This window comes from Elephantulus edwardii, unplaced genomic scaffold (assembly GCF_000299155.1).
Source record: "Elephantulus edwardii isolate Elephantulus edwardi_28Jun2011 unplaced genomic scaffold, EleEdw1.0 scaffold00277, whole genome shotgun sequence".
NCBI classification, from domain to species: domain Eukaryota; kingdom Metazoa; phylum Chordata; class Mammalia; order Macroscelidea; family Macroscelididae; genus Elephantulus; species Elephantulus edwardii.
Window position 1 is genome coordinate 2,287,809 of NW_006400027.1, and position 20,273 is coordinate 2,308,081.

The window sequence follows — 20,273 nt, forward strand, 5'->3', positions numbered from 1 at the left end:
TCTTCTTAGGATAGCTTTCTACAAATAAAATTAATTGTCAAGGGGTGCCCATCTCCGTTTAATGTAATATTATAAGTGAAATTATTTATAACTCTGCCAGGATCACAATTTCAATCTTCTTGTGACTTTTGAGAATATTCTATGACAGATGTTATTACAGAGAGTGAATAATTAATACAGTTTAATTTTTGTGGTGCTCATTAGAGATAAAAAGCAAGGAGTCATTTCTTATTTTCCTTTTTTTTAAAAAAAGAAAATTATTACTCAGCTTTATCTATGGTTTTCAAGGGGGGAAAAGGTATCGTATTTAGCATTTTATCCTTCTTATTATTATACCGTTAAAATTTTTCTTCTTACAAATGTTCTGACCCATTTCCATATTTTTTTTTTGAAAGGGAGCCCTAGTGGTACAGCATGGTAATGTACCAGACTGCTAACTGAAAAAAGTCAATGGTTAAGATGTATCAACAACCTCTCAGGAATTGCTTAAGAAATGACATAATGGTAGTGGATTTTGGGGAAGGTGCAGTGAATGAAAAACTAACATCATTACCATTTTTCACTCTTGTCTCCAAATAAAAATATTCTGAAAGAGGACTGAACGATCTCCAGAGCATTTCTGTTGCTTGCTGACTCATGGTTGAGCCTTCACCTGGTTTTCAGAGGCAATAAATTGCACAGGAGGAGACTGTCCATCTTCTTGCTGTTGAGCAGCTGGTGAATTTAAACCCAAGTACCTTTGGGCTGGCATTGTGTGAATATATTGTAGTTTCTCTATCCATTCATTTATTGATGGGAATTTGAGTGGTTTCCATATTTTTGCTATTGTAAATAACACTTCTATGAACATATGTATACATATTGGTGTTCTCGTCTTAGCTTTCATTTCCTTGGTGTATATTCCTTGCAGTGGAACAGCCGGATCATGGGATATTTCTGTTGTTGTCATCATTATATGCTGTCAACTTGACTGTGACTCATAGCAATCTTAATAACTCTGAACTCTGCCCTATCCTGAGCCAGTCTCACTACCTCTGACAGTTACTGTGTCAATCCATCTCATTTGGGGTCTCCCTCTACTACTCTGATCCTCCACCATTCCAAGCATGGTGTTCTCATTGGTTCCTCCTGGCAACATGACCAAAGTATGTGAGACCAAGTCTCAAAATCCTTGCCCCATGAAGCAACTTGGTTTCACCCTCTTCAGGACAGACCTCTTTGTTCTCTTAGCAGTCTGGAGCTGTTCGATACACTTCCCCAGCACCAGAACTCAAAATAATCCATTTTTCTGTTATCCTTAGTCACTGTCCAACTCTCTGATGCACAGCAAATAATTGTGAAGACCATGACCTGTCAGGTGCACCTTAGTTCTAGACTGACATTGTAGCTTTTTATTACACCGAAAAGCTCCCTGACAGCAGATTTTTCCAATGCAATTTGTCTTGATTTCCTGACTGCTAGTTTCAAGAGTGTTGTGGACCCAAGCAACCTGATATTGTTAACACCTAAAATATCACAATATCAACATCAGACACCACAATATCAATGCTGCCAACAGACCCAGAGGTGAGAATCTCTGTTTTTCTAGGTTTACTTTTTAAGAAAATGCCAGACTGCCTTCCACTGTGGCTGTACTGTTTTATAATCCCATCAGCAGTGTGTCAGATTTCCAATCTTTCTGCATCCTCACCACTATTTATTGTTTGCTGTCCTGTTGAACTTTGCAACTGCTACTGATATGAGATGAAATCCTATTGTTTTGATTTAGATCTCTCTAATTGCCAATGATTGTGAACATTTCCTCATTTGAATGTCCTATTTTATGATGAAATTTTCATGGCTTTTGACTATTTTGTAATTGAGTTATCAGTCTTTCTCTCTTTGAGGTCCTGTAGTATTTTTTATTTTGTGGTGTATTAAATATGTATTCTAAATTCTAGTCTCTTTGTGCTTATGATCTGATTCTAGAGTGAGTTAGGTGTTATATTAATGAGGTAGAATTAGAAGTGATAGAATGTATGAACCAAGATATTGCTCTTAGTTCTCTTTGAGGGATTGTGGATTATAGTCTGAGCTCCTTTATAGAAGAGTACTTTTTGAAAGTTTGATCCTTTTTCACTCTGAACACTGCATCTAGCCATATTCAGCTTCTCTAAGAGCCAAGGGCTAGGAGGCACAGCCTGCACGTGGCCAACTCATCATTCAGCAGCTTCTGCAACCATGTACCTCTGCCTATACGAACCACCCTTCTAGCCTGATCTGTGAATTTGGGGTTGGCTACCCTCACAACCATGTGAGCCATTTCTCAGGTGTTATTTTAGTTTTGTGAGATTTTCCAGTGAATTATGAATCAAAAGACATAGAAGAGAGCAAAAGGTATGATGCTTGTTGTTAATATGTGCCATTGAGTCAATTATAAGGACTCAATGAAAAATATCTCTGAAAACTGTCCTATCTTGAGCCAACCTCACCATCTGACAGGCCTGTTCCCATTGCCACAGTCACTATGTTCATCCTTTCGATTTAGAGACTTCCTTTACTGTACTGATGCCCTTCTCCAAGGACTGATCCATTCTATCAATATGCTCAAAATATGTGAGGCAGAGTTTCAGAATCCTTACCTCCAAGGAGCAACTTGGTTTCACTCCTTCCTGGAGATACCTTTTTTGTTTTCTTGGTGGTCCATGGTATGTTTAATATTCTTCTCCACTCTTCCAAGACATCAATTCTTCTGTCATCCTTAGCCATTGTCCAGGTCTCAGATTCCTAACAAGCAATTGAGAAGACCATGGCCTGGATCAGGCTTACTTTAGTCTCTAGACTGACATCACTGCTCTTTAGCACTCTGAAATTATGAAAGATAATAGTTGACGTTGGCGATGAAGAGTGGTTCAGTAGTTTGGAAGAGTTAGACATTCTTAATAGAAACCAATTTTGTACTAATCCCTTTACAAGTAATTATTCTACCATTCTGTCTTGATTGTTACTTGCTTGATTGTTACTTTCCCCATCTTTTGATTTGCAGTGCACATTTGTTTTTGATCTATTTTCCAATGTTTGATTTTAGTCTAAGATATGGTTTATGTTGAAAGTATATTGCTTGCTAATGTTTCATATATGTTCTGTTACTGTTTGTGTTTGTTCATGACCAACAAATTTAATTCTTATATATTCAATGCAGTCATCAACAGGCTTGGTTTTATTACTGTAATTTTGTTATGTCAGTGTATACAAGTGCACTCATTACAAATGTGTAATGAATACATTAGCTGTTGATTTCTTTGCTTAATATATTTTCCTAGGCAGAGTTTATTTTTGTTTATGGTTTTCTTTCATTGCTATTGTTTTAATATTTGTTAAATCATTATTATTTTCAACTTTTTATTTTAAAGAAAAGCTTCCTAATTTTATTTCAAGTTATTTTCTAATTTCCTCAGATTTTCCCCCAGATTTCCAACAGTCAATTCTATGTTTAAAAAATATATCTCACTGTCCTGATTTTCTATCAATTTGGAACTTCTGTAATAATTTCTTTTCTGATTTTGCTTTGCAACAGTTCTCATGAATGCCTTCTTTGGTGAAGTGTCTGTTGATATCCTGTGTCCATTTTTCAGTTACGTTATTTACCTTTATCTTGTTGTGGTGCTTAAGTATTTTATAAATTCTTTTATAAATCTCTTCTCTACATGTCATTACCAAATATTTTTCTCCTAGTATACGGCTTCTCTTTTTACCCTGTTGGAGAAGTTTTTGGATGTGCACAGGGATTTGATTCGTAGAAGGCCCCATTCATCTATTTTATCCTTTCTTGGTTGTAGATCTTCCAGGATGCTTGGAAGACTATTTTTGTTGTGGGTTAGGACTTCTAGAGTTCTTCCAAGCTTTCATTTAATGAAGTTTATAGTCCTTGATTTTAGTCATAGATCCACAATACACTTTGAGTTGGTTTTCGTTAATGGAATGAGGTGTGGATCTTGCTTGGCTAGGATTTTATTCAGGATTTTTGCGTCAATGTTCATGAGAGATATTGGCCTATAGTTTTCTATTTTGGTGATGTCTTTATCTGGCGTTTGGTATCAAGGACATGTTCACTTCATAGAATGAGTCTGGGAGAATTCCATTTTTTTTTTCTTTTTCTCTATTTTCTGAAATAATTTATGTAGGAGTGGTGACAGATCTTCTCTGAATGTTTGATAAAATTCACTTCTAAAACCATGTGGTGCAGGACTTTTTTTGTTTGGAAGTTGTTTTATTACCTTTTCAATTTCTTCTTTTGTAATGGGTCTGTTCAGGTGTTCAATTTTGGTTGATGTCAATTTAGGTAGGTTGCAAATTTCTAAGAATTTGTCCATTTCCTCTAGGTTTCAATATTTGTTTGAGTATAATTTCTCATAATATTCCAATGTTAGTCTTTTAATTTTAGTTGGTTCTGTTGTGACATTGCTCATTTCATATCTTACTCACATTATTTGTGTCTTTCCTTTCTTTACCTTTGTTAGTTTTGCTAGTGTTTTTTAGATTTTATTGATCTTTTCAAATAACCAACTCACTGATTGCTGATGGTTTCAATTATTTTTTGGTTTTCTATTTCAATTATTTTTGCTCTAATTTTTATAATTTCAGGTTTTTTAGAGGGTGTTGGACTTTCTTATTGTACTTTTTCAATTTGTTGAGTATGTTGAGTTAGAGAGTCAGTGATCATTTTTTCCTGCCTTTTGATATGTTTGCTTTTTGCTATAAATTGACCTCTGATTAGTGCCTTGGCTGTTTTGGTAAAAACAACCAAAACCGGAGGTTTTGGTAAGTGGTGTTTTCATTGTCATCAGTTTCAAGAAACTTTTTAATTTTATTTTTTATTTTTTCTAGTCCCCACTTATGTTCAAGCGAGGTGGTGTTCACCCTCCAATTTTTTCTCCTTTATCCTCTTGTTATTAATTTCTAATTTTGTAGCATTGTAAGTCTTTCATTTGGTTCATAGATATTTATTATTGTTATTTCCTCTTGTTCTATTGACCCTTTAAGCATTATGTAGTGACCTTCCTTGTCTGTTGTGGTAGGATTTATAATGAAATTTATTTTATTGGTGGTTAGTATCCCTACTCCTGCATTTTTCCTGGTTGCCATTTGCTTGGTATATCCCCCCCCCCCCATTTTACTTTTAATTTTTTTTTATCTTCATTTTTCTGGTGTGTCTCTTGTAGACAACATATTGATGGATTTTTTTTTTTTAATCCAATCTGCTACTCTTCTTCAGTGGTACATTCAAACCATTCACATTCAGTGTGATTATTGGAAGGCAGGCTTGTATTGCTATCATTTTGTTGAGTTCTTTTTGGTGTTGCTGCTAGTTACTTTGATCCATGCTCTTTTCTGTGGCACCTCTGTAAGAAGGACATCTCTCTGTGTTTCCTGCAACACTGGTCTTCTTTTTTTACAAACTCCTTTAGGTTCTGTTTTTCTGGGAATATCTTGATCTCTCCTTTGTATTTGATGGATAATATTACTGAATACACTATTCTTGGTTGAGAAATATGTTCTTTGAGTGTTTGACATATGTCCTTTCACTGTCTTCTTGCTCACGTGGTTTCTGCTGAGAAATCGGCAGTTAATCTTATCTACTCTACCTTTTAGGCTACTCTTTGTTTCTCTATTGCTTCTTTCAAAATTCTCTTCTTATCTTTGGTTCTAGCAACTTTAACTATGATGTACCTTGATGTTTTTCTTTTGGGTCTATTCTATATGGTGTTCACTCAGCTTCTTGAATATGTATATTCTCTCACTCTTCATCATACCTGGAAAGTTTTCCTCTAGTAATTCTTCCATAACATTTTTGGTGCCTTTACTTGCTTCTTCCTGTTCTGGGACTCCAATGATGTGCATGTTATTTCTCTTGATGGTGTCCCACATTATTCTTAGGTTTTATTCCTTTTCTTTCCTTTTTGATTCTGCTCTTTGCTCTAGCAGATAAGTGGTGATAATTCTATCTTCTATTTCACTGATTCTGTGTTCCCTCTCTTCAATTCTGCTCATGTGCCCCTCCACCATGTTGACAGCATCTGAAACATTAGACCTCATATTTTGGATTGTAGTTTCTTGTTTTTCCAGTGCTGCTAATGCCTTGTTTGTTTTATCTGCATTGTTTCATATTGATTTTTTAAGGACCTCCTGGTTTTTTGCTTGGAGCATCCTGTAATTCTTCAAATATGTCTTTTCTCCATCGAAAATATTCAATCATTGTTCTTTTAAATTCTTTGTTAGAAAGTTACATCAGACTTTCTGGCTTCAGGAAATCCATTGATACTGTGTCACCTTTTGGTGGTGACATCTTGCTTTGTGCTTGTGTAGTGTGAGAGATATCTTGCTTTCTTCAAGACACTGATAGGTTCTTAATCTGAAGACAATTCTCTAGAACTCAGTTGGGAAGGTACCCCACCTGTGTTTTTCCCTGAACTTCTGACTCAAGGGAAAGTTCAGTTTCAGGCCTGTGAGAGCAGCCTCTTTTAGCTAAGTTAGGTCAAGGTGCTCCAGATTAAAGGCAAGCTGATTGACTGGACATGTAGGCACAGGTGTGGAGACGAATGGTAGGTGGGGCATGCATGAGGGGTTGGGGGGAGCAAACCACAGGGGGCTGGTCACTTGTGGGGACCTCACTCAAATTTCAGCTGTCTGGGAATGCTCACGAGTGGTGTACCTACTCAAATTCCAGTTGTCTGTCTCCCACTTAGGAGCTCTCACTCAGCAGTCCGTGCCCAGTGGCCCTTACCTGGGTGCCCTCACTTAGCGGCCCCTGCCCCAGCAGGGCCCTGGGTCTAGCAGGACCCAAGAAAACTCAGTCAAATTCCCACTGACCCACTCGCCTCTGGCCACCAGTCTGTGGTGAAAGCTCAGTCAAATTCCCACCAGCCTGCTCACTCCTGGGAAGTCAGCAGTGCCCAAGAAAATTCAGTTGAATTCCTCTCTGACTGCCGAATCCTGGGTGGTCAGCAGGGGTACAAGAAAATGCAATCAAATTCCAACAGACCCACCCACTCCTAGTGGGGCTTAAAAGAACTCAGTCAATTTCACTCTAACCTAACTTTCTTTCTGGGTCCCCAGCAGCTTGGCTGCAGCTTCCAGCATTGGCCAGGCTTGCCACATTGGCCAAGGCCTGCAGCATGGCTCAATGTTCCTATAGCTCCCAAACTATTAATTTTTTCTTTATTAAAAGTTCTTGACTCAAATTCCTACTGTCCATGTTGTGTCACATCAGTCTCTGTGTGCCATGATGGTCTTTCTAGCAGCCTGTTTCTATGTAGCATGCTCCTCCTGCAGCTCCTCACACTGCTTTTTCCACCACTACCATCTTGGAACCCAAAATGGGGTCCAAGAATCTTTGTTTTCTGGATATTGAGCTTCTTCAATCCATATTGAAGGTTACAGTGCTTGACCTTCTGCAGTAAGCACTTCTGGTCTTCCTCATTTTCAGTAAGCAGGGTTGTATCATCTGCATAACACAGATTGTTGATGAGTCTAACTCTAATCTTGATGCCACACTCCTTTTCATAGAGCCCAATATCCCAGATAATATATTCCTCATATCGATTGTAAAGGTATGGAGATAGGGCACATCTTTGACACACACCCTTCCCAATTTTGAACCATGCAATATTTTCTTGCTCTGTTCTGATGACTGTCTCCTGGGACAAGTATAGGTTTAGCTTAAGTACAACCAAGTGTTCTGGGAATCCCATTCTTCTCAGAGTCAGCCACAGTTTGTTGTGACCAACACCATCAAATGCCTTTGCATAATCATTGAAACACAGATAGACATTCCTCTGATATTCTCTGCGTTCAGCCATGCTCCATCTTTCACTAGTTATAGTATCCCTAGTGGCACGGTCTCCTCTAAATCCAGCCTGCACTTGAGGCATTTTTCTGTTGATGTGCTATTCCAGTCATTTTCAGATAAATTTGGCAATTTTATGTGCTTTTTGCATTTCCTACTTATTTTATCAATGTTTGATTGTGCTTTTTTCTTGCAAAATAATTTTTTTCCTTGATTTTGTTCATTCTTTTACCCAATTGTCACTCAAACTTCTGAAAATATCCACACTGCTATATGCACCAGGAACATCAGTATCTCAAACGTGGATCTCTTCCAATTGATTAGTTAAGTAGTTGTCTTAGAAAGTTTTTGTTGGTTTTGTTTTTTTATAATATTATTTTATACTGACTTAGTTACAAAGTTCATATACATTGTTTTTTCACCATGGATCATTCTCTTTTCCTTCACCCCAATCCACCCATCAAATTGTGTGACCCTATGATTAATACATCCACACCACGCATCCTCACCCTTCTGCTCCTCTCACCACCCTGCTTAGATCTTCATATTAGTTCTACAATAATGGTTGTTGTTCTTGTTGTTATTATTGCCTTCGAGTTGCTTGAGATTCATAGCGACCGTATGTACAGCCCTAAATTCTGCTCTGTCCTGTGCCAATCACACTGTTTCTAACACACCCATCCCGATTACCCAGTCACTGAATCAATCCAAATCATAGAGTACCTTCCCCTCCTGTGCTGTCCCTCCACCGTACCAAGCATGATCCCTCCTTACAACATGTCCAAAGTATATTATACAAAGCCTCAAATGGTATTGTGGGAATTAGTTCACTTAGCATAATGCTTTCCAGTCTTTTACAAGTTATGTAGTAATTTACAAAATTATGTGTCCTGTATTCCACTGTATGAATATACCATAATTTCTCAATCCATTCGATTGTGGATGAATGTTTGGACTGTTCCATATTCTTGATATAATGAATAATGCTACTGTGAAGGTTGGTGTACAAGTCTCCATTTGTGCCTCAATCCCTCTGTGCATCGAAAAATTTTCCAACAGTGTGAAAAGTAAACCTTAACTGTGAAAAAACCATTTGGAATACCATTTCAGACAGGGTCTAATATAAAAAGCGTACAGAGTCCTACAGGGTCTCCACAAGAAAAAGACAGATAACACAATTACAAAATGGAAAAAAGGCATGGAAAGAATTTTTACAGAGGAAGATATTCAAATAGCCAAGAGACACATAAAAAATGTTTAAAATTAGCAGTAATAAGAGAGATGCAAATCAAAACCACAATGAGATACTATCTCACCTCAGTAATAGTGGAAAAGTGTAACAAATTAGCAAGTAATAAATGTTGGAAAGGATGTGGCAAGATAGGAACTCTTAAAAATTTCTTACTGTGGTCCATACTGTACTCCCATCCAGATGCCTAGCTCACACCCTAGCCCCTGAATTTCATAGCCACAACACTCAGAGACACTGGCCTAGCCACCTGGAGATCAACCTGCTGCCACCCCTCTGTCCTGTTTCAGAAACACCAATATCACATGTGAAACCATTTCTTTCTCCCTCCCTGAGTTTGAGCTCCTTTGATCTGCAGACCCTTTAGACCTGCCTAGCTGTGGGAGTTGAATGGTAGAGAAATCTGCTAATTCACAGGCATGATGAAAAATGAATAAACATATATTCAAGAAGCTGAGCAAACTTCATACAGAATAGCTCTAAAAGAAAAAAAAAGTATCAAGTATAACATAGTCACATTTAACTGAGTCAAAGATATGAAGAGAATTCTGTAAACAGCTAGGGAGAAACAAAGAATAACCTAAAAGAAAGAGCAAATAAGTTTTAGTGCTGATTTCTCAGCAGAAACCATGTGAGCAAAAATACTTAAAGAATACATCTGTCAACCAAGAATATTGTACTCATAAAAACTGTCCATCACTACCACTGTTATAAAGCAGGACTGCCATCAGGGTTGGGAGGAGACTGAGAAGGATGGGTTCAATAATGTATACTGCATTGAAACAGATGAGGGAGCAAGCTGTTTAAGAGGGAAAATTATTAGGGATTTTTGTCATGACAGGAGTCCAGAGCAAAGGCTGTATAGTGGAGTGAACCTCGGGGAAGGGATTGTAAAGCAATGAAACAATTTTTCTTTTACTTTTCTGAGAGGGTAGTGTACTAGAGGGGAAGGTTGGGAGGGGAGAAAAATGCAACAATGAATGAATGGAAATCCAATGTCTCTGTAAATGTTGTGTCTGATACAGGCTATGGTCTTCGCAATCACTTGTTATGCATCAGAGAGCTGGACAATGACCAGGGAGGATAGAAAGAGAATTGATGCCTTTGAGCTGTGGTGCTGGAGAAGAGTATTGAGAATACCATGGACTGCTAGGAAAACAAACAGATTTGTCCTGGAAAGGGTTAAACCGGGTGGCTCCTTGGAGGCAAAGATTCTCAGGCTCCATCTAACATACTTTGGACATGTTGTGAGGAGGAACGGGTCCCTGGAGAGGGATACCATGCTTGGGAGGTTGGAGGGACAGCGCAGGAGAGGAAGGCCCTCTATGAGGTGGATTGATTCCGTGACTGGGATAATTGGGATTCGAGTGTCAGAGACAGTGCGATTGGCACAGGACAGAGCGGAGTTTAGGGCTGTTGTATATAGGGTCGCTATGAGTCACAAGCCACTCGACGGCACATAACAACAACAACAACTGTAAATGTTCATTGAAATTAATAATAAATTTTTTAAAAGGAGGGGAAAATCCCCACAACTGTCCCCACATATGACAGAGAGTTCAAGATATTTTCAGAAAAGTAGAAAATAAGGCCAGCATTGCAAAAAATCAAGAGAAGTCGTCCTTCTTCCTGAGATGCCACAGAGAGCAAGATGGACCGAAGTTACCAGCAAAACCATTTACAAAATGATAATAATAAAACCTTGCCTCTCAATAAATACACTGAAGAGAAAAAGAGTAGCATATTGGTTAAAAAGAAACCCCAAAACTCATCAATGTGTAGTCTACAAGAGACAAACCTGAATAGTGAAGATAAGATAAACTAAATATAAAAGGGTGGAAAAAAAATATACCAAGCAAATGGCAACCAGAAAAAAAGCAGGAGTATTGTTATTTATCTCTGTTAAAATAGATTTAAGCGCAAAAACCAACACAAAGGACAGGAAGGTCACTATATAATTCTTATAGGGTTGATATAACAAGAGGATATAACCATAATAAATATCAAATGATAGAGCTGGAAAATATAGAAATATACAAATCAAACACTAACAGAAGTGAAAAAAAAACCCACATAGGCAACACCACAATAATAACAGGAGACGTCAATACACCACTCTCAAGGAAAGATTAAACTACCTGTAAGAAACTAAACAAAGATGCTGAAGAATTAAACCACACAACAAGCCAACTCAATCTCATAGATATATACAGGTTAATGGACACTAAAAACGTGCAATATACTTTCTCCAATGTGCATGGAACATTCTCCAGAATAGATCATGTTAGGTCACTAAGCAAGCATCAATAAATTAAAAAGCATAAAAGTAAAACAAGGCATCCCTCATACCACAACTCTACAAAATTAGAAATTAATAGAAAGAGAATAAAGGAAGAAAGCAATATAATTGAAAGCTTACCAACACCTTGCTTGAACATGAGGGGATAATAGAAAAAATAAAAAATGAAATTAAAAATTTCTTTAAAGTAAATGATGATGAAACCACAACTTACCAAAACCTCTGGGAAATAGTCAAAGAAGTAATTAGAGGTCACTTTATAGCAATATGTAAACACATCAAAAGGGAAGAAAAGTAATGATAATTTATTAGCCAACAGCTTCAACAAATTGAAAAAAACAGCAAGAAAAATAGACATCCTCTAAAGAAGTGAAATTATAAAAATAAGGGCAGAAATAAATCAAATAGGAAACAGAAAAAAACATTTGAAACATCAACAAGACTAGGAGTTGTTTCTTGAAAAACATCAATAAATCGATAAACCACTAGAAAAACTAACAATGGGGGGAAAAAGACACAAATAATCTGAATAAAAGATGAAAGGGACAAACAGAGCAAACTACAAAAGGTTAACAATAGAATATTCACAAAAACTATACTCAAATAAATATGAAAACCTAGAAGAAATGGACAAATACTTAAAAACTTACAACATACCTAAACCGACACAGACCTTAAGTAGAACACCTGAACAGATCCATTACAAAAGAGGAAACTGAACAGTTCATAAAAAAAAGTTTCAACAAAAAAAGTCCTGGACCAGATGGCTTTACTAGTAAACTTTCTCAAACAATCAGAGAAAAATTGTCACCAATTCAACATAAAGTATTTCAGAAAACAGAAAAAGATGAGATTGCCCCAGACACATTCTATGAAGCAAGCATATCCTTGATATCAAAGACAGGTAAAGACACCACCATAGAAAACTATAGCCCTATATCTCTCATATATATATAATGTATATACAATTATTTTTATATATTTTATATGTATATAATTCACCATTACCAAGCAGGATTCATAATAGGTATGCAAGCATGGTTCAGCATAAGAAAAATAACCATTGCAATTCCTTACATTAATAAAGCAAAGAACAAAAACCACATAATTTTATCAGTTGATGTAGTAAAGGTCCTTGACAAAATCCAACACCCTTTCCTGATTAAAACACTAATCAAAATAGGAATTCAGGGAAATTTCCTCAACATAATAAAAAGTATTTATGCAAAACCAAGAGCCAATATTATTTTCAATGGAGAGAGATTAAAAGTATTCCCTTTGAGAATAGGAACTAGGCAAGGATGCGCACCATCATTTCTTCTTTCAATAGTGTATTGAAAATCTTAGCAATAACAATAAGACAAGGGAAGGAAATAAAAGGTATCCAAATTGGCAAAGAGGAGGTAAAATTGTCTTTATATGCATATGATATGATAGTATACTTATAAAATTCTAAAGCCTCAGTGAGAAAACTACTAGACATAGTTGACCAATTCAGCAAAGTGGCTGGATAAAACATCAACATTCAAAAATCAATTGGATTTCTCTACAGTGACAAAGAGGATACAGAAATGGAGCTAAGAAAAACAATACCCGTCACAATAGCTAACCACAATATTAAAAACTTGGTAGTAAATCTATCTAAGACCTAAGAAAGATCTATTCAAAGAAAATTACAAAAAATTACTACAGGAAACAAAATGAGACCTAGAGAAATGGAAGAATATATCATGCTTATGAATAGGAGACTCACTATTGTGAAAAAGACAATTCTGCCAAAGCCAATCTACAAATTCAATGCAATCCCAATACAAAGAGCAATTCCGTTCTTCAACTAGATGGAAAAGGTAATTTCCAATTTCATCTGGAATGGAAAGAGATCTCAAATTAGCAAAGCACTCCAGAAAAAAAAGAGAAACAATGTATGAAACATCTTACTCTCTAATCTCAAATCCTTCTACACAGCCATAGAGGTCTATACAGTATGTTACTAGTACAGTGACGGACACATAGATCAATGGAATACAACTGAGAACCTTGAAATCAGCTCATCTACCTATGGTCAACTGATTTTTGGCAAGGAGATGAAACCAATTAAGTGGAGAAATGAAAGCATCTTTAACAAATGGTGCTGGCAAAATTGGAAGGCTATCTATAGAAATCTCAAGCAATACTCATACCACACACAAAAACCAACTCAAAGTGGATCAAGGACCTAGGACTAAAACCAAGGACTATAAACTTGATCAGAGAAAAGCTTGGAAGAACTCTAAAAGCCTTAATCCACAATATGAGCAATGTTCCAAGTATCTTAAAAAACTACAACTAGGAGAGAATAAAACAGATGAATGAGACCTTCTAAGAATGAAATCCCTATGCATATCAAACACTTCTCCAACAGGGTAAGAAGGAAAGCCACATTCTGGGAAAATATATTTACTAATGATCTGATAAGGGACTCATGTCTAAAATTTACAGAATTCACCAGCACTTCAACAAGAAATAGGTAAACAACCCAATCACAAAATAGGCAGAGGATATGAACAGACCAACAAAAAAAGACATTCAGATGAAGAACAAATACATAAAGAAATGTTCAAAATCTCTAGCTCTAAGAGAGATGAAAATCAAAACAGCTATGTGGTATCATCTCACTTCAGTAACAATAGCAAAATTCAACAGAGCAGCAAACAACAAATGCTGGCGAGGTTATGGAGAAATAGGAACACTTACTCACTGGTAGTGGGAGTGTAAAATGTTACAACCACTATGGAAGGTGGTATGGTTCTTTCTCAAAATGTTAGAAATAAAAATATCATTTGATCCATCAATTTCATTACTATGAGTATACTCTAAAAAAACCAGAGCTTCTACCTAAACAGATGTATGTGCACACATGTTATTGCACCCTGGAGGACATTATGCAATATCTCAGTCACAAAAGGACAAATACTGCATGGCAACACTGTTACAATACAAGACTGAGATACAGGTTGAGGGGAAACTAAGAAAAGAGGAGATAAATAATGAACACTGCATTGGAACAGATGAAGAGAAGAACTGTGCGTGATTAACCATTATCTGAATGACAACAGTCCAGAATAAGTGGTGCATAACAAAGTGAACTGAAGGGGGTAAATGAAATTATGGAACAGTAGATGAATAAATATTTTTAAAAAATGAACTGGGAGGGTAGCGAGGAATATGTGCTGTTGTAGCCAGTGTTCTGGGCTTGTAGGTCACAGAAGGTAGAGACTCACTAGAAATATGGAGGCCTTTCACGAGCTGAGCCCAGAACACCAGGTACAACAATGTGCAACAATGAAGGAATAAAAATCGGGTTTTCTGTGAATTTTCATTAAAATCACAGTAAAAGAAAAAAGTGCCTAAGTAGAATTATTTTTCATTCCATATTAGGTAGATCTAGTAGCATTTCTTCTTCTGGAAAATTTTCTTGCCCTGTATTTTGATTGTTTTAGCCTTCTTGTCTTGAGTGTGTGTGTGTGTGTGTGTGTGTGTGTGTGTGTGTGTGTGTGAATTCAATTTTCCAATGGGATTTTAAAAGCAGTAAATTGCACATGAAGAGATTGTTACTCTTTCTCCCAAGAGTGAGTTAGTGGATTCAAATCACGCGCCTTTTGGATTACAGCACAGGTTCTAGCTATTAGGTCACCAGAGCTGGTAATCATTTTAATATCACTAACTAAATGAGGCAGGTGAGTTACTCAGCTCACTAATTTAGCAGCACTTAAGTTTTCCTCTCTTTTTTCCCCTGCTGAGTAGAAGATCAACCGAAAAGAGAGAGAAGAAAAACCAAACCAAACAAACCAAAAAAACCAAAAGGAAAAAAAATACCAAAATCCCTATGGAGGTATAGAAAACCAGAGAAAAAAATCTAACAGAAAATAAGAAAAGAAAAGGAACAAGGGAGTTGGGGGGAAAATATAGAAAACATATAAATGGATAGAGGAAAGGAATAAATTTAAAAAGGAGAAAAATTAAGAGCAGGACGTTATGTTTGGTACTATTACATCCATAGTGGCAGGTAGGTGGTAGGTTTGTGGTCAAGAATGAATGGGCTTTTTTCAGCTCAAGGAAGAATGTTACTTTGCACCAGTTGAGTAGTCATTCTTCAGATCACTGGGAGAGTATGAAAACAAAGGGGAAGATCACACTTTTCTGGTCATCAGCCAGCCCTTGGTGTGAGCGATGGTAGTCTTGAGTGCCTATTTTGGGTTTTTTTGTTTGTTTTTAAATTTTATCTTATACTGGTTTACGTACAAAGTTCATAAAGTTCATATACTTTTTTTCACACTGAATATTTTTTTTGAAAAAAATTATAATGCCTATTCTAAATAGAGCTCTTTAGCATTACATCTCCTTATTAATGGTTTCATTCATATCTGCTTTGTTTTCTCATCTCTTTTTTCATAGTATATGTGAGTAACCAGCTACCTAGTTGACCATCTCATTGGAAGTCTAACACAATAAACTCTTTTTTTAAATAAAATTTTTATTTTATACTAGTTTACTTACATAGTTCATATACATTGTTTTTCACCAGATCTTTTCTATTTCCTTTACTCTCCCCTCCCTCTACCTATCATATTGGGCAGACCCTATGATTACCCCCCTGCCTATCCCTAACCCTTGGGTCCTTGTACACATTTAACGAGTTATCTTTCTATTTCTATAATAATGATTTGTCCTTATGGTACTTAGTCCACTTAGCATGATGCTTTCTAGTCTCCCCATGGCCCACCTTAGGTTAAGTAGTCATTTTCAAGATCATGGCTCTTGCATGCTGTGTAGTGTTCTATCATGTGAATGTACCATAATTTCTCAATCCATTCCATTGTGGTTGGATATTTGGGCTGCTTCCATGTTCTTGTGATGCTGAATAGTGCTGCTATGAACACTGGTGTAAAAATCTGTGTCTCAGTTCTCGCTTCCTCAGGGTATATTCCAAGCAATGGAATAGCTTGTTCATATGGAATTTCTATGTTCAGCTTTTTTGAGAATATAACTCTATAAGCTCATGATGCATTAAAAGTCTTCTTCATTTACCAACTTTCCACTTGATGTGTAAATAATAATATACTATTTTTGTTATCCCCCCTATAATTTTCTATTGTATGTATCAATAAACAGTCCTTAATATCTTTCAATATCAGAAATAGATAAATACTTATTATAACTTCCTATTCTTATGCTGGTCGTGTATGGGTCACCTACATCTACCAATCTTTTAAGGGTATGAAAAACAAAACAGGATATGTGGTTCAAATTTAAATGTGCTACCAAATTTCTGTAGCTATAATAATAGTTTAATAAATTTAAAAAAATGGCAACTAAATCTAGCATATGATTTCCTTGGGGTGGTGATAAAGGAATAAGACCATGTATTATATTTTTGATGTTTAATAGGTTTTCTGGAGAAAGATATTTCTCAAGCAATAATGATTTAATTTAAAGAAATACTGTGTGCCAACAATCACAGAAATTGCCTATGTCACTGATATTAAGAAAGACTATTCATACATTTACATCTTGTTTGCAAAATTCCTTATATTAAAAATATATTTTAGAAGTGGGAACAATATTAGGACCTAGACCAAAATAGAAATATTTTAAGTCATCAAGTTAGATTATACAATAAATATAAAACATAAAATATAAATACCTGAAACCTCTACATACACATTTATTTCTCAGATCCAGAAGCATTCAGAAAATACAGCAAAATGGGAAGATTGATGTGATAAAACCTTTAATGTAAGACTTTTGCTAGTCAATTTCTTTCTACTATAAAGGAAAATATTAGTAATTTATATATTGAATTTTGTATCATATTGTTAATTATTAAAGCATACTTGGATGCACTTGAAAATCATGTTTTACCAAGCTTGCCACAATTTGTATTTTGACTTTGAACAAAATTGAAGCACAAATTTCATCCAGAAAATGTCATCTTCACCAGTGAAGGGAAGTATTTATTCCAAACACTAAAATCAAACCAATTATTATTGATTTCTTATGAGACAAGGATAATTCTATAGAAATAAGTTTTTAGTATAAGTTCATGCTGCCTTATTGATGCTAACATATCATAGCAAGAAGGATTTATTAAATTATATAATCCAATTCTTTATTTCAAAAGAATAACTTACATACTATTATTATATGCAGTCAGCTATGGCCACTGTCACTCTTTCTACTACATCTTTTATACTGTGCCAATTAAGCAAAAGGTGGGGAATAGTGGCAGGGGATTTAAATGTCTCATATAAGGTCAATACCTAACATCAGGACAGCATTTATTCTGAACTGGACTGTAGAGTCAGCACTGGGTTTAAGCCCATTTGCTGTTTGGGGATTTAAAAATACAGTTCTCCAAATGAGAGCAGGTGGTGTCAAAGGAGCTATACTGGTGTTTAAGACATATCCTAAAATAGTTTTAAGCTTCTCCATGACCTCATTTTGCCACGCTGGCTTGCTTATGAGTGTGTTTTTGGGTGGTGTTAATGTTCCAGTGTTACCCATTATAATTTGTGGACTGACATAGTATCGTTAACACTGAGCATGGATTGTACTCAGTAGCCAAGGCATAACATTTTCCCCTCAATATTTTTTGCAGCTGACCAGTGTTTTGTAACCAGGACACCAACTCTGTAGCCAGTTGGTAACTTTAGATATTTGATTGAGTATGCAATTGGCACCACACACCCAGTTAACCAAGGATAATATTAAAGCATGCGTGACAGTTTCAAGATTTCATCCTGTTTGACAGAACTAGTTTTAGCACAAGGTGAAGCCAGATAGCTGAATCTGTAGCAAGGTCTAATTTATTAAATGTCTTTGAAGCAAAGTAAAAATAATTGACTAACAGCCTTTGAATAGGTGAACAAGTTAGAAATTTTCAAAATTTTCATTTTAATATTTTTTATAAATCACACCATGTAGGTAGTATGTTGGTATGGATTAATTATGTTTAAAGATTTGTAATGAAAAACAGCAGGACCTTTGACCTTTTCTATGCTACAATAAAAGATCTACAACAAATCTTTTATTTTGTTTAAGTGATACTTTATTTCTGTAGTATTTGTGATTATTTCTTAAACAGTACAATTATATTTGTAGTTTTTAATTCATTGGTTTATAAAACATATGTAGAATTCATGCTATGAAAGATTATATCTAACCCAGAGAAATATCCTGCCTCCAATAACTATTCTTTATCTTCTGTCATTCTCCCTATCACAATTGGGAGAAATCAGTATTTTGATATTTTTCTCATTATTATCATACGAAAATTGTTTCTCAGTGAGGGAAAGAATAATGTTTAGTAGCATGTTATCAGCATGGAACTAGACTATGTATTAAAAGATTACAGTAATTAAGGTTAAAGAGCTTTATACCATCCACAGTGATATGCTGTTACTATGATAGAGAGAACAGATACTCCTAACTTAAAGAAAATAAACTGCTTCCTCGACATTAAAGGAGTACAATCAGACAGAAAAAGTTGTGCCTCAAACTGTGCAAAAGTATTAATTGAAAGAAAATGGTGCATCCTTTAACTGGGAAGAATTCTATGGAACATAGGCTTTGAGAGGAAATAGAAACGTTTTTGGGGAAATGTTTTGTTTTCATAATGATTTAGCAGAATAACTGACATTAAATGGATGGGGTCCAAGATTTCTAGACATTATGCAATATATGATAAAAGGAAAAACTGCTCTATATCTTATCTGACTTCAAACCTCCTTGCCAAATTCTGCACATAGATAGCTGTATGTATTGTTGTTCTCAGGTGCCATTGAGTCGAGGATGACACAAGCAACCCTATGAAGGACAGACTTGAACCCTATCCAATGCAGTGCCATCGTCATTATCCCTGACATACTTGAGTCATTGCTGCAGTTACTATGTCAATGCTCCTGGCTGAGGGTCTTACTCTCCTTTACCAACCATCCGCTCTTCCAAGCATCATGTTCCTTTACAAGGAATTGTGCTTTCCATGATTCAATTGTTGTTGTTTTTATGTGCCGTCGAGTCCCTTGTGACTCATAGAGACCCTATGTACAATAGCCCTAAACTGCTCTGTCCTGTACCAATTGGACCGTCTCTGATACAACCATCCCGATTACCCCAGTCACTGTATCAACCCACCTCGTCCCTACACCCTACCAAGCATAATGTCCCTCTCCAAGGACTGGTCCTTTCTTACAAAATGTCCAAAATATGTTAGACAGAGTGTCAGAAACCTTCCCTCCAAGGAGCCGCCCACTTTGACCCTTTCCAGGATGAATCTGTTTGTTTTCCTAGCAGTCCATGGTACTCTCAATACTATTCTCCAGCACCACAGCTCAGAGGCATCAATTCCTCTATCATCCTTAGTCATTGTCCAACTCTCTGATGCATAACAAGTGATAGCAAAGACCGTGGCCTGTATCAGACACACCTTAGTCTCCAGAGAGACACCATTGCTCTTCAGTACTTTGAAGAGGTCCCTAACAGCAGACTTTCCCATCGCAATACGTCTTTTAATTTCCTGGCTACTGGTGCAGGAAGGGTTGACTGTGGAGCCAAGCAAACTGAAGCTGTGAACAATCTCAATCTCTTCACCATCCATCCTGATGCTGCCAATTGGTCCGGTGGTGAGAATCTTTGTCTTCTTGACATTGAGCCTCAATCCATATTGGAGGCTTCAGTCTGTGACCCTTTGCAGCAAGCGCTTCAGGTCCTCCTCAGTTTCAGCAAGCCGAGTTGTGTCATCTGCATATTGTTGGTAGATCTTCCACCAATCTTGACCCCACATTTCTCCTCATAGAGTCCAGCCTCCCGGATAATCTGTTCTGCATACAGGTTGAAAAGGTATGAAGACAGGACACATCCCT